Source organism: Balaenoptera musculus, chromosome 21, assembly GCF_009873245.2.
Source record: "Balaenoptera musculus isolate JJ_BM4_2016_0621 chromosome 21, mBalMus1.pri.v3, whole genome shotgun sequence".
Taxonomy (NCBI): Eukaryota; Metazoa; Chordata; class Mammalia; order Artiodactyla; family Balaenopteridae; genus Balaenoptera; species Balaenoptera musculus.
Window position 1 is genome coordinate 8,838,728 of NC_045805.1, and position 13,570 is coordinate 8,852,297.

At 38.6% G+C, this 13,570-nt stretch overlaps 1 protein-coding gene across 1 annotated transcript in view; it reads left to right on the forward strand.

Moving 5' to 3' along the window:
* CSMD1 (CUB and Sushi multiple domains 1) overlaps positions 1-13,570 on the forward strand; it is a 1,821,542-nt gene that overhangs the window by 672,569 nt on the left and 1,135,403 nt on the right. The gene's annotated exons all lie outside the window — the stretch shown is intronic.

Genomic DNA, 13,570 nt, shown 5'->3' on the forward strand with positions numbered 1-13,570 from the left:
TAGCCTGATCCCAGGAATGGAGTATGAGCTTTAAAATGTTAGTCTCCTCTTAATCAGCTGTGACAGCAAGGGACAGCTGCCACCTGCGTGGTCCAAACATTCAGTATAAGACTGAAGTAGGAGGAGGTCCTGGGCTTATCACGTCCAGTGTCACTCTTTGCAAATGGAGGGTGGTAAAGGGGTATCAGAAATACTTTGTGTGTCATTGACTGTCATGGGATTTTTTCCCATTATATTATTCTCCCAGGTTATTTGTGTTTCCTTAACAGGAACCAGTAAACTAACTGCTCCAAATGTACTTGATTTACTTGAAAATAAACAGAAACACCGATTATAATCAGGGAAAGTAAGGGGAGAATGTTAGAACTTTCTGGGAGACAGAGTCAAGACACCTAATGCAGTGTAAGTAAAGTTAAACTGTCTCTTTCGAGGTTGCAGAGGGTAAGTCCACACAGCCCATTTCTACAGATTAGGTGCGGAATATCTCTGGTTCCCTTCATTTATGAGTCAAGGTAGAGGAAGACTCTCTTTTTTCCTCAAGTTATTAAGTCTTAGTGGACAATCATTCTCTGAATCCATTTTCCCATTTTTCAAGCGAAATTTAGCCATTGACTAAGAACTCCTGTGAGCCTCATACAGCTGCCAATGGGGATTTTGGGGGCAAATCATATCAAATCATTAAGCTGTTCCACCGCAACGGAAGTAAGTGGGACCCCGTGTAATCAGCCCCGGCGATGAGAAGATGCATTTTGGTTTTTCTAGGAAACATTTCCAGACACATAGGTATTATGAAAGAAAACTAATATTTATCAAATGTCACATGCCAGAGTGTGTACTGAAAGCCGTACGTGAGTTCTCTTGTTTAATTCTCACAGCAAGCCTACAAAGTTGGTACTATTTCTCTCTCATTTCATGGAGGAGAAACTATTGTTAGTGAGGTTGGGGGATGTCCTCAAGGTGACGCAGATAATCGCTGATGGCGTCAGGCTGTGATCCCAAGTGCACTGATGAGAAAGCCCAGGCTGTCTTGGAAGGATGCATTCCTTCCTGTGTCACAACTGTCCTATGCAAAGAGGTGACGTTGGTAGCTAACATCACAATGAAATTGAGATAAAATTCACTCTGCTTCTCCATCACGCATTAACTGGAGCCCTTGGTAGAGGGCTTCAGTGTTGAATTAACAAAGGGGAAAACATCTTTCTGTGGAACACCAGAACGTGCCAAAGTCAGAAGAACTGTGGACCAGAAAGACAGACTCACTCACTGAATGGCAGTGACCCAGAAATGGCACACATGGCACACAGATGCAGTGGAGTTTGGCAAGAGGGACTGTTGTCGCTTGGATGGCTGTAACAAAGACACCATAGACTGGGTGGCTTATGAGCCATAGAAAGTCACTTCTCACGGTTCTGGAGGCTGGAAGTTCGAGATTGGGTTGCTAATCTATTCAGTGTCTGGTGAGAACCCTCTTCCAGATCACAGATGGCATCTCCGAGGCAGAGAGGGGATGCAAGCTCTATCCTGACTCTTCCAAGGACACTAATCCCATTCATGAGGGGGTCCACCCTCATGATCTCATCTAACCCTCATCACCTCCCAAGGCCCTCCTCCTCCTGCCTTCACACTGGGGGGGGATTCATCGTATGAATTTTTGGGGGACACAAACATTCAGCCCATAACAGGGAGTTACAAAGTATGAAATTAGGGCAAAACAATGCCTTATTTTTTATTTAATGGAACCAGAGAGGACTTACGAACTTATATATGTATTTCATTAAGATGTCAGCAGTCATATAACTAATATTAATTATTTGTCCCACAGTATTTTCAGCTTGGGGATGTAACTGTGAGTTCCCCTGAGCCCAAACAGACACAGCTAGGTAAAAACCTGCTCTATGTCAGAGGTAAAGGTGACTCATTACGTATGCGGAATCACAGGACCATAGATACAGCTTAGTCAGTTAAAAGAGGAGATTCGTGTAGAATTATCTGTGCAGATGGGATTTCAAAGGGTTCAGTTGGATTGCCTTATGAGCAGGAAGAGACCACAGGCAATTGTATTCCTGATTAAAATCGCCAAGGATGCATTTGCTTCTGTGAAACCTGATGGCCACACTGTAGAGAAGCAGGGGTGGGAAGTCTCAGCAAGGGTACCTTGACCTCCAGGGACCCTAACAGGACAGGCAGAAGCCAAGGGCCCTGATTGTTTGGCTGGATCTGGAAAATTCTTCCTGCTCCACTGCCATTCAAGGGAAGCAGATAGGCACCATCTGTGCTATTCCATTTAGGGAAATGTCTGTGAAGTCAGGTTCTCCAGTTGCTTGATCCAAAATCAGCATCAGCAAGGTCTTCTCCCCACCCAGGGAGAGAAAGCCCAGCCCGTGCCCAGATATGCCTGAACGATACCTCAGCCTTCATTTTCCATTTAGTTGGAAAGCCCGTTTTTCCTAGATCACGCCATAACTCTGAATTAATACTTTGGGTAGTTCTCATGATAAATTTGGTTTAAGAACTGTGGCCACAAATCCATCTCCCACCAGAAAGGTATGAGACTAAGGTTTCTGATGGGTCTTATACATGAGGTCTAAAGGGAAAGAATGCACATTGCTTCAGGGAGCAGTTTGATTATTTAAATAAGAATTAAATGGTATTGAAGGCTGCCGTTGATGTTCTGTGTAGTGGAACCAGGTTGGATGCAAGCGTTCTGAACTTTAACACGGTCACCGCCCCCCACCCCCCCCAATATACAAGAAGGGGATGAGATCCTCAGAGTAAAAAGTTCTGCACAACCTGAATATTTACAAGGAAGAGCTCTATTATCTTGTTGATAATAGAGTCTAATCTTTCCTATACCCTCGGCATTGCTCTACGAACTCTCACAGCAAAGCTGAAATGGGTGCTGTTGTGGCCCCATTTTACAGATGAAGGGACTGAGGCACCTTCATCTGTAGGGGACTCGCCTGAGATCATACAGCTAAAGAAGCGGTCAATCCAGAAACTGAATTCAGGAAACCTGGAGACAGGGAAGCGTACTTCAATCTAGCCTGTATTCTGTACTGCTGTGTACGTTAGAGGTAAAAATAGGTGGTGTGTGGCAGGAGTTAGACGGTGGCTGGAGGGCAGGTGTCATCAGCGCACAGAGACATTCTCCTAGAGCAGGAGTTCTCCAAATTTCAGTCTCAGGACCTTTCAGTACTCTTTGTTGTTGTTGTTATTGTGTAAATTTTTATTGAAGTAGAGTGGATTTACAGTGTTGTGTTAGGTTCAGGTGTCCAGCAAAGTGAATCCGTTATACACATACACACACATATATACACACACACACACACACACGTTTGTTTTTCAGATTCTTTTCCTTTATAGGTTATTACAAACTATTGAGTTCCCTGTGCTCTACAGTAGGTCCTTGTTGGTTATCTATTTTATATATAGTAGCTTGTATATGTTTATCTCAACCTCCTAATTTACCCCAATAATTAAAAATTATTGATGACTAAATGCATTGTGTTTAGTCATTCAGCCCTGGGACAGAAAAAGGACATTGGTGAAAAAACTGGTGAAATCCAAATAGAGTCTGGAATTGAGTGAACAGCAACATGTCAAAGCTGGCTTCTTAGGTGTGACAAATGCACCACCGTGATGTTATCTTTAGGGGAAAGCCAGGGAGGGCTACACAGCAACTCACTCTATTACCTTTGCAACTTCTCTGTACATTTAAAAATGTTCCAGAGTAAAAGGTTTATTTTTAAAATGATTGATTATCTTGTAATAACCTATAACGGAAAAGAATCTAAAAAGGAAAAAAAAAAATATATATATATATATCTGAATCACTTTGCTGTACACCTGAAACTAATACAATATTATAAATCAACTATACTTCAATTAAAAAAAAGTAAAAAGTTATTGATGACTCCAAAGAACTTTTATTTGGGGGAGCTCTATCAATAGTAACATATTTTTATTAAGAATAACCATATTTTCTAAAACCAAAAATAACTACTGGCAAGAATGGCGTTAGTGTACAGTTTTCCAAATCTCTTAACAGATGGCTCCAGAGAATAAACCTGGATTCTTTTATCAGCTCCTGTATTTTCTGTGATATCCAAATAGTATCAGTAAATGTTTCCTACTCTGGTACTTTAAAATATATTGGTCTGTCTTGCACTCTGAGAGGTCTTCGATACATGCATAATTTGACTACAACGTACATTGGTCATTTGAAAAAATACTGTCGGTTCACAGAGTTACACTGCCTTTGCCTCATGCCATTAATTCAACAGCCTCAACATCCCATTAGGTACCAACCTCACCACACCCATCAGACGCATCTTTTAGCCAGGGAGACCTCTAGTTCACCGTAGCAAACAAGGTAACACAGTGATAGCAGAACCCTAGGTTTCCCCTCGAAGGCTCACGTTTTTTTCCACTGACCTGTAAAAATACTGCCGGTTGTTTTCCTTAAAGGGTCAGATTAATCTTCAAGAAGACGTGTACAAAATACCCAACTCCAAATAACTGTAGTTTGTTACCATCATAGTTCTTTCAAATAAAAAGTGTTCCCTGGCGAAGCTTAACTCAAAATTCAAACAATTGCACGAGGTTTTTCCCTTGAAACAATCTCCATTCTTTGTTCAGTGCACAGCTGAAGAGCTGTCGGTCCTTCCTGTGTTGTGACACAAAAGACATGCCAAGGTCAACATTAAGGGGGAGAGTGTGTATGGAAGAATCCAGTGAATAAATATCATTACACTTTGCTTCCACTGTCTTAACTTGTGCACAGGCACCAGCAGTTTTACCCACAGTTGCTTTTGCAACATCAGGGTCAATGCCAACACAGTGGAAAAAAACAATAAGGTTTTACTATTGTTACAAGAATAATTTTGATCTTCTGTACCTGCTTTAAGTGTAAGGTCCACACTCAGAGAACTGCTCCTGCAGGTTTTACCGTCTTCACCTCACCTGAGAATGTCAAATGTTTTGTTTCAGTTGCCCAATAAATATTGGGCTTAACGTACAAATCATAAGTATGTTTAACAATAACCTGTGGTGTTATGGATGGACACGGTGTACAAAAGTAACATGTGGGGAGTGACAGAGGGGTGACAACGAGGTCACACTGCTTGCAGGTCTCTCTCCTGGAAGCCCACATATCTCACTAAAGGTAACATTTTCTTAATAATAGTGTATTGAGAACTGTAAAAGGTCTGGGATGCAAATATATATAAATACATTGAGAAGAGTCTGGAAGTCAGTGTATCAAACTGTGAGCAGTGTGTCTGAGGGAGAGTAGGTGAAGAACAGATGCTTTCTTTTTATTCTCCTTTTGTTGTTGTTGTTCTCATCTGGAATTTCAATCTGATCGAATATACCTTGGCCAATAAAAAAAATAAAAAATGTGCCTGTTTGGGTTGATCGTTCATTTGCTGTGTGTCTTTGGGAAAATCGCTTTCCCTCCCTGTGCCTCCATTTCCTAGTTTATTTGTTGAAGATTTTTAACTAAATAAGATACCTATCATTCTATAAAATGATTGTTCCTTAGGTATGCATCTTGGGCAGAAAACCAGGAAAATATATTTATACAAAGTGGGAGGAAAAATGTAAGAGATGATTTGCATTTGGAAAACCTGTACTCAAATGAAAAGAATCTGTTCTTATAATTAAGTCAGTGTGTGATATACCTGTACTGTTCAGATGGCCAGGATGTTTGCATTTGCACATGACAAGAATAAAGAAGAACTCAAGCTGCAAAGAAATCAACAAAATCAGATGCAGGCCAGAGGTGGGGAATTTGCATTCAAATTCTCCATCTCAACTCTTTGCTAAAGGAGAGTCCATGTCTGAAATCTAAATTTAGGGGGGAAATCATTTGGGGGAAGAATTTCAGTACCATGTTTTAAAAAGACTCTCAACATACTTGCACTAAACTAACAATTTAGCATTTCCATCCATAATTACTGGTAGCAGTTTTTTAAAGTCTGCTAAAAACAGGGTATTTCCATTAAAAAGTAGTCTGTTTCTAGCTCTCAAGCGCTTTGAAAATGGAAATATAGTCAGGCGGGTAGTCCAGGAGAATGACCGTATCTCAGAATGACATGATATGGCTAAGGGAGTCTGAAAACTCCAGGTCCATAGTTGAAATTAAAATGTTTAAACAACAAGCACTGACCTGCAGGAAGTTCAATCACTAATGTAAAATCTAATTATGATCTTCAGAAAATGAAAATGCTTGTCAGGTTCTGAGTGATGTTTCATTGAAGCCGATACATACCTGACTCCAATATGAAGTGTAATTACTACAGAAAGCTCCCAAAATATTGCCATTTAAACAAATTATCTCCACAAGCAATTAAAAGCGCTTTCTTTACATAGATTCTAAATGAGTTGTTGCGATGCCGTCACATTCAGTTCTTACATGGTATTTGAATAAATGGAACTGAAGGCTGGGTGGTTGCTCTCTCCCTGCTGATAACCCTCCAAGATCAACCCATTTCATATGATTTTCATGATGCTACATAGGAAGGAAATGCACTAGTTTCTTGACTGCACAGACTCAAGGTGGTGAGATTTCTGTGACAGACCAAATAAAACAGCAAATGTGCAGTTTTTACCTTCTGCTATTAGGAACTCTCTAGTAAGGAGGACATTCTTTGGGCATCAGTGTGCCCAACAGTCCAAGGTAACAAGGAAGAAGGCGTCCTCCCTTGGCTGCCAGAAGAGCTATGTTCTGATCTTGGCTCTTGGTCATGCCTGGGTATTCCTGAGCCTTGCGTTCTATCTGTAAAAGGACAAGTTCAAATAGGTGAAGTTTACATTTCTATACAGTTCTAAGAGTTAACTTTTTTATTTGTACTTCAGAAGCAAATTGTAAAATTTCCAGAACAAACCCTTATCTATTTTCAAATAGGATTTGAACAGTATTTTACAACGTTTAAAACATTTAAAATGCTTTTAGATTAATAAAAGAATATTTCCCCTAAGGTTACTCCACCCTGAATGAAAAAAGTATTTATGATAAAGGCTTATCACGTTTCAAGAAAACATAAATTCACCTTACTCTAGTGGATGAGGTTTATCGTTTGCAGCCCTGGGTCAAGGTCCAAGTACCACATTTACTGGCTGCTGTGTCATCAATAGGTCACTTAACCTTTATAAGCCTTTGCTTTATCACCTGCACTGCAAATTTTTAAGCATGTTATGTGTGTTTATGAGGCAGTGGTAGCCAATTAACATTTTACAATTTTAATAAGATTAAATTAAATTTTGGTAAGATGATTGCTTCATTTTTCGATGATGTGTTTTGAAAACAAAGTAGGGACATAATGTTATCACATTTAAAGTTAATACATAGACATTACATATATATGTACATAGGCTGTATATGTTACATATAGATATTATTACATGGAATTATATGTCAAGTAAGAAAGTCTGATGCACGAATATATAAATTATAAGATGAAACTTCTTGTTTAAATTTTTCTTTAGATTAAAAAAATGGAATAGAAAAATAAATGCTCACATTGGTCGAACGTTTTATTACGTTAGGATTTAGGACATATTTGACTAAAATATTTTTCACATTAAAGTCCTTCGTTTGAGCTTTAATGTGAAAAAGTATTTTAGTGAAATATGTACTATACCCTAACAGATTCAAAACCTATTAATGGCGCTTACTATTCTCAAATTTATCTCCCTACTGGAACTTTAATTTCATAAGTTCCAACTTGAGGAATTAAGGTATTTCTTTGTATTTGTCTTTGGTGCAAGACCACTGCCTATCAGATCTTCTTTGCAGTCCTTTTATTGTGGGTTCTTCAGCCTCTCTCTTCTTTCCGTGACCATCAGTTCTCCACCTCTTCCTTTTAGTTTCCATATTGCCATTGGGAGACTGTCGTAAGTCCCAGAGGTCATTCTGGAGACTCAGGTCTTTTCAGATTTATTTTCTGAGGTCCGTTTTATTCATGTTTACCTGAAAACATTCTGATTGGTGTAGAGGGTCCTTGGACATAGCGCCACCTAGGAGCCTGTAAGGTTGACATTTTTATTTAATTCCATTTAAATCGATTTACTTTTTTTTAAAAAACCAACGCTCGATTCCATTATTGTCAAATTTTAAGTGCCACATAATTCTGGTATTGATAATTTTCTTCTAAACTTCATGACTTGTTTATATAATTATCATAATTCTTGGTTCTAGATTTTAAACACAATAGAAAGGTATGGGGACAATTAAAAGACAAAGCAGTAAGCATAAACATCATTTAACCTTTGCCCATTTAGAAAAAAAAATCATCTTTGCCCATGATCAAGAAATACCCATAGTGTGACTGTGGCCATTCCATTCATGTGTCCCTAATGCCAGTTCTAGACTGGCCAATGACAAAAGTGGCTAATGTCAACTGAGCCAAATCATTTTGTCTACTTCATTGTTCAGTGCCTCTTCTTTGGTGGATACTTTCAAAAAAAAAAAAAAACAACACTCGATTCCATTATGGTCAAATTTTAAGTGTGTTTGGGAAAATTGGGGTAGGCATATCTACTTTTTCAATTATAAATTTTATGAAATCTAAGTACCAGAAAAGTATTCCCAGGCAAAATTTAGATGTGCTGTAAGTGCACATTTCATCCAGAAAGTGAAAACAAACACATCAGTTAATATTGTTCGTATGATTATAATTCGAAATGATAATGTTCTGTGTACAGTGTGTTAAATAAATGTTATTATTAATTTTACCTGTTTCTTTTTCGGTTGTTTTTTTTTTTAATGTAGATACTAGAAAATTATAATTACATCGATGGCTCCCATTATATTGCCGTGGGCAGTGCTAGAATCCTTTCCTAAGTTCTTCTAAACAAATGTCTAAGCAGTTGTTCAGAAGTGACTGAAGTTTAAGTTTTTGGCAAAGGAGAGCATACAGAGGAAGGGGATTCGTTTTTCACCAGTTGGTACTCGGTTTTCTAGCGTCCAGGGCGGAACGTTCTAGATAGGGGAGTGCACATCCGATAGACCCATATGTGTTGGAGTGAAATAGCGGCATACTTTGATGTGTTCTGCACCTATGTACCTTTCTCTTGATTTGTGTCTTTGCCTAATAAAAAATGTATAGGACTCAAGCTGTTGACGCGGTTGGCATCTGTTTCAGATTCATTTTTACTGACGGCAAGCTGCTGCTGGCGAACACTCAGGCTTTTATCATCAAAAAATACGCAGCCTGGCACCACTGGCCTGCTTCTCTATCTTCCACGAGAATTATTAGTATTAGTAGTAGCATTTTAGAAATGCTGCATGGGAATATGCTGTGAATACAAGTAGTATAAAATGTATATTGAAATTTGCCCAATTATAATTTGAACAGCATTAGGATGTTTGAAGGAGTTCTGCTTTTAACCTCTTAGTCAATGTCTGTGTTGAAGAGATGGCACCCTCTGTGGAGAAGAATCGTAGTAGAGAGTGCTGAGCTAAAGCTGTACTTATTACCCCCGTTTAGATGAACTCAACATTGCTCCTTAAGGAAAGCTATGTGACATTTGGGTGCTTTTTATCTGTCTAGTCCTGTGTGTTTCTTTTTGAGATGTTTGAAGCAGTTGTCTTTTTATGTTAAATTTAGGGAAGTGTTTACAAGCGTGGTTTGTGTGTTTGTGGCATTGTCTCTATGGGTGCCTGCATCTGTCTGTGTGTAGTATGTGCAGCGAGAGAGAGAAGAAGCATAAGCTTGCTCATGTCAGATAGTCTCCTTTTCACGCCTAAACTGAGGTGCTCAGAAGTTGGCTGATACAGTTGCTGTTTTGTAAAGAATTGATAATGAAAATGTTCAAACATAAAAACAGTAGAGATATCTATGGGAAGGTATGTGTCCGCACTTCAGCTTCAACAACTATCAGTAGATGGTGATATCAGTGTATCAGTCTTATTTCAGATAGTGACAGAGCTTTAGTACAGACCAGGACATGTGTCACTGAATGAGTGTTGTCACTTTCAGAATAGTTACACTAGGGGATCATCCTTTATTCCGATTATGCTGAAATTGGGAATGTGATTTAAAATCTTTTATTCTATAAATACCCGCAGGGCCAATTTATGAATACAAAAGAAAGTCAGTTACATAATCATCACAGTTTATTCCTTTGTCCAATTACAAGTCGTGGTAATAAAGCCACAAAACTGCCACATGGTTTAGTGCAGGTCTCTTGGCGGCAGACTGTTCAATAAGCTAATAAAATGCTACTGTCTTCATGTTAAACGTATAAATCATTTTTGATTCCTCATTCATGAATTTATTTAATCATTTTCGAAAAATAGCCATGTTATCTAATATCAGCTCATTACATATTTACTACCCAAATACTGCCTTTATTTTTCTAAAAATTAGATTTTACATGTGTATATATATATATGGATATATACGTATGATTGCCTTACATTAAATTCCATTTTGTAAACCAATGTGTATTCGTATTTAATATGGTTTATAATTGTGTAGATCAGCTTGCTTATTAATTTTGAATCACCTATTAATCATGCTGTAGATTATTAGATGTTATCATCATCTTTTTAATACTCTTGAATCTTTAAGCTCTGTTCATGGAAAATAAAAGTGAATTTTAATCATTTTACTTCCGTGAACACTTACCAAGCTTAAGAGTCTAAAGCACTAGAATGGTATATAAATTATGAAATGTAGCCTGAAATTCAAGAATAGCTTATATCATTTGAGGAAATACATAGACATTAAGAAAAATAGAATCAAGGATCATACAAAGGCAAGATTTCAGTTACTGCAGTGAAAGTTAATAATTGCAAAGGTATAGTGAATTATGCGAGCACTTTAAGGACAAGGTTTTCCCTGGAGTCAGTCACTCCTGTGTAAATAAATGCATGTTACAGATGAGCTGGTTCTGCATATACTTGAAGTAAGGTGAATGAATCGGTATGATTTACCTAATAACAAATTTTATGTCTTAACAAGTAGTAGCGTGAGGCTCAATATCGATAATTCAAGTGAATTATGTGGATATAGATGGAAATTTGGCACAAGTGAAAAGTGAAACTATTCTTATTTAAAACAGAACATTTGCAGACTTCCCTGGTGACGCAGTGGTTAAGAATCCGCCTGCCAACGCAGGGGACACGGGTTCAAGCCCTGGTCCGGGAAGATCCCACGTGCTGCAGAGCAACTAAGCCCGTGCGCCACAACTACTGAGCCCACGTGCCACAGCTGCTGAGCCCGCGTGCTGCAACTACTGAAGCCTGCGCGCCTAGAGCCTGGGCTCCTCAACACGAGAAGCAACAGCAATGAGAAGCCCACACACCGCTATGAAGAGTAGATCCCGCTCGCTGCAACCAAAGCCCGCACACAGCAACCAAGACCCAAAGCAGCCAAAAATAAGTAAATAAATATAAATAAATGTATATATTAAATAAAAAAATAAAACAGCATATTTAAGTTGGCGCTGGAGAGGGTGACTGAAAAATGATGGAAAAACATTATGAAGGGGGCTTCCCTGGTGGCACAGTGGTTGAGAATCTGCCTGCCAACACAGGGGACACGGGTTCGAGCCCTGGTCCGGGAAGATCCCACGTGCTGCAGAGCAACTAAGCCTGTGCGCCACAGCTACTGAGCCCACGTGCTGCAACTACTGAAGCCCACGCGCCTAGAGCCCGGGCTCCTCAACAAGAGAAGCCACGGCAACGAGAAGCCCACGCACCGCTATGAAGAGTAGACCCCACTCGCCACAACTAAAGCCCGCATGCAGCAACCAAGACCCAAAGCAGCCAAAAATAAGTAAATAAATATAAATAAATGTATATATTAAATAAAAAAATAAAACAGCATATTTAAGTTGGCGCTGGAGAGGGTGACTGAAAAATGATGGAAAAACATTATGAAGGGGGCTTCCCTGGTGGCTCAGTGGTTGAGAATCTGCCTGCCAACGCAGGGGACACGGGTTCGAGCCCTGGTCTGGGAAGATCCCACATGCCGTGGAGCAACTAGGCCCGTGAGCCACAGTTACTGAGCCTGCGCGTCTGGAGCCTGTGCTCTGCAACAAGAGAGGCTATGATAGTGAGAGGCCCGCGCACCGCGATGAAGAGTGGCCCCCACTTGCCGCAACTAGAGAAAGCCCTCACACAGAAACAAAGACCCAACACAGCCATAAATAAATAAATAAATAAATAAATAAATAAATAAATAAATAAATAAATAAATAATTCCCATTAAAAAAAAAAAGAAAAACATTATGAAGGGAGGAAAGAGGGGCACTGTCAAATCAAGTCCAGGTGGAGAGGGGAGGCAAGAAAAGAGAAAAGTTTAAAACCCAGTGGAGGTCTACACTCTTTAAATTACCAAGTAATTACATTCATTATCTGTTCTTTCTCACAGTCACATTCTTTTCTGTGGATCTTTGAACCTATTTGTTAAGGATACAGTTGAATAGCATTTTGGAGATGGATATCAAAACATGGATGTAAACGTAGCTATAGATGAAGACATCCGCATAGATTATATTTAAATTAAACTGGGACTCTGTATCCTCAGTGTTTATGCTGGAAAGGTTTTTTAAACAGTGCCAATATTATCATATTCCATGTTATAAAATGGATACTCTGTGGCATCTTGGTCATGTTTTGAACTTTCTTGAACTTTTAAAGATATCTAGATGGATGTATAAAAGAAACTACAAGGATATATAGGACAACAGGGAGGCTAGCCAATATTTTACAATAACTATTAATGGAGTATAAGCTTTAAAAATTGTGAATCACTAAATTGAACACCTGTAACTTACCTTCACTGAAGTATATAAATCTGATTTTATTAGTATAGATCCTCCAAAGGTTATTATAGCATTTGAGGGTCCTTGGTTTTGTGGCCTAAGTATTTTCCAGAGTGTGTACAAATTTATACTCTTACCAGCAGTGAATGAAAGCATGTCGAATATTATCATTAGAAAAAAGGTTTGCAAAGTTAGACCAAAATGTTTATAATTTGTGCTTTAATTTGCATTCTTAAAGTAGAAAGTTATGCATATGATTTTTTTGGCACACTGAGGTTGAAAATACAAATTATTTTCTCATTTAGACACATGTTAAACACTCAGAAGTTCTGAAAGTTAACTAATGTGATAACTGCAATCCTAGTGTAGGTGCTTGTTTTTAACATGCCCTTCTACAATATGATCTGTCTGTGATCATTGTTTTAAATGTTAAATAAAGGGCATTGTATTGTATGCACAAATCAATATATTTATGCTCCTTTCTCCTTCACTTAAAAGTGGAAAGATGATGCTTTTTATCTTGGCACAGAATTTTATTTTTTTAGGGAGAACACAACACACAAGCCTACAGCTTCTGATCGTTCATTTTTTATGACATATAAAAGAGAGGTTATGCCCCTTTAATTCCTTCCATATTTACTTATCAACAACATCAATAAGGAAACAGGACAAAAATCTAACTTAAAAACAACAGGGAAAGTATCCAAGAAAACATGGCCATGCCATAAAACTACTCTTCTCTTGAACTTCATCTGTTATCTTTATAAGGGCCAAAGACTTCTTATTTATGTCT